Below are 2,850 nucleotides of genomic sequence, written 5' to 3'. Positions count from 1 at the left end.
GTGCGCCTGGGTGGCTCATTCAGTTAAGCATCCAACTCTTGATTTTGGCTCAGGTCATGATCTCGGGTCCTGAGATTGAGCCCCACATTGGGCTCTGCACTCAGCACGGAGTTGGTTTGTCCCTTTCCCTCTGCTCTTCTCCCCACTCTCTCTCATAAATAAAGTCTTTTTCAAAAAAATAATTTGAGGCATATTAAACAGTTTAACGTTTATTTGAGCAAAAATCCATTTGAACAAGCAGCACAAAACCAGAAGTGGTTAGAAGCGCTCCAGGAACAGGAGCTAGGGACAACACTTTTATAAAGAAGACACAGAAGCAAAGCAAGGAAATTGCTATAACTTAAGAGCTTGCCTTATTTGGGAAACTCTAGTTGGCTCTTTGTAATTGGTTGTCCTTAGAATTTGTTTTCATAACCTTGAGGCATTTGTAGACTTCAATTCTGATTTGCTTACAAAGGCCACTCAGGCATTCGAGTCACCTCAATCTAATGGCCCCCTTGTTTAATTAATTTAACACTACTGTATGCACAACACCTAGAACAGTGCCTGTGTAACATATAGCAGGCCTTCCCAAAGTATTTATTGAACTAATGAGTGAAATTGTTAATAGTGAAAGTTAGTGTTTCTTCTGCAGGTTTTCAACAGAACGTTGTGTCACATGTATTCTTATTTAATCCTCCCACAATCCCATGAACTCTAGGTACTATTTGCCATGTTTTATGAATGCAGAAAGAACTTTAGAGATGTTCAGGGGCTTGTTCTAGGTCATAGGATTAGGTTTTGGCAGAAGTAGGATCTGAAGCAAAACCCTCTGTCTACATGGGTCATGCTCTTACCTACTACTCTACACAGGTCCTTATGCCTAAAATATTCTCTTTCTTTTAACAACCATAATAATTTGCATTTCATGTATTAAGCAGAATTGCACCTCTCTTGAACCAGGTTAACTTTCTCTCATCAATTGATTTTGAAAATAAATCATTTGGATTTCAATCTAAGTGTAGGCAAAGAAGATAACGAGTGACTCCAATTCTGTCTGTCTCTCAGTATTTAAAAATTAGGTCTGCCTGATATTAGCAGCATTTCTTAGATATGAAAATCAGAAAGTGGAAAGGAATCACTTTTCATTTGGTTTGCCAACCTTCCCAAATTACTTACTAATGTACTCCAGGAAGGTCGTTTACTAGGTTTGCTGTTAGAACATTTTTGGGTGATGAGTCTAAAACCATGGAAAATAAAATTACAAAATAAACCTGGATGATTAAAAGGTAAAAAATACAAGATAAATGTTTTACTGATAATCTAATTTGTCTTCCATTTTCATGTTATAAATTTTTTTAAGATTTTATTTATTTATTTGAGAGAGAGAGAATGAGAGAGAGAGCACATGAGACGGGGAGGGTCAGAGGGAGAAGCTGACCCTCTGCCAAGCAGGGAGCCCGATGCGGGACTCGATCCAGGGACCCGAGGATCATGACCTGAGCCGAAGGCAGTCGCTTAACCAACTGAGCCACCCAGGTGCCCTTATGTTATAAAATTCTTTAACTGGAGCCATAATATAGAATAAATGGAATAAGAGTGTGGGAGCCTATATTTCTGATGAATATACTTTTTCTTTTAATTCAAATTTTCTTCATATTTGAAGAGGAAATATTTTCTCCTAAACATGGAGATGAAGTTTTATAAACAGTTTAGGATTTGAGCTTCATGTATTGATACAAAAACAAGTTCTTGCATGCTTATTTCTTATAAAAGCTGGTGCTGCTATATCAAAAGAGAAGTTGCAAAGAAAATTTTTATTTAATCCTTTCTGTTCTCCTTTAACATAATTGCCAACAATTTTACTGAACAGCAGAATAATTTATCCTGCTAAAACTCGGCTCAATGGCAAATTGACTAAAAATCAAATAAGCTTAGTTGTTTTATGTTAGAAAATAGGAAAGTCCCTTTTCCATATAATTTGTCATGAAGCATTTAAAAGTCCCAAATTTATTTTGAAAATATATAAAATGTAAATATTAAAACATATGCACCTTTTAAAGGAAATGCTTTTGCTTTTGGAGTCTACCTAATTCATTAAGAAGAACTCTTTCTGCTACCAGCCCTCTTATTTTTTATATTTCAGATTCTAGGAATGGCAGGATGAATTGGTTGACTGCTGCATTGATTGCCAACAATAAGAATTTATCAAGTGGCTGTTCTGCAAAATGTGGTGTGCTCAATACAAATGTAGATTCAAAGATAATATAAAATAAGCTCTCTGCTCCATGTTGTAAAAGTGTAACAAATTTTCATACAAAACAACATTATATGCTGCTGTGGTGAGTGCTAAATTATGTGCTAAAGACAATTTGAGGGTATACTGGGCTTATGATTAAACACAGCTGGTTGAAACACATTTATCCTAACCTTTCCTCAAAACCCCGCTAAAATAAAAAGGATAGAAGATATATATATATATATATATATTATATATATATATATATTATATATTTATATATTGATATATAAAACCTCATGGGTAAAGAGAATAGGGAAGAGATGAGGGCCAATAATAGACCTCAAGCAATTCTGTAAACACAGAAGGCAGACGTTGCAGATGCTAGATGACTGTTCAGATCTGAAAAATGTAAGTCTGTACGACCACAGAGGGAAACCAAGGCATACAACATACTGCACAATAATACATATATAGAAAATGAAAAAAGTGATCATTATTAATAACCATTAGTTATAGGAAAACTATAAAAAATTACTATAAGAAAAGGGAATGTTGTTCTCGTATACCATATGACTCCTCTGTGAGCAATATTTTTAGTGTGGAAATAAGGTAAATATCCATTGAAAAGT

This window comes from Callorhinus ursinus, unplaced genomic scaffold (assembly GCF_003265705.2).
Source record: "Callorhinus ursinus isolate GAN/ISIS: 27379988/994484 unplaced genomic scaffold, GSC_fseal_2.0 scaffold1, whole genome shotgun sequence".
Lineage (NCBI taxonomy): Eukaryota > Metazoa > Chordata > Mammalia > Carnivora > Otariidae > Callorhinus > Callorhinus ursinus.
This window is presented reverse-complemented; position numbering follows the sequence as displayed.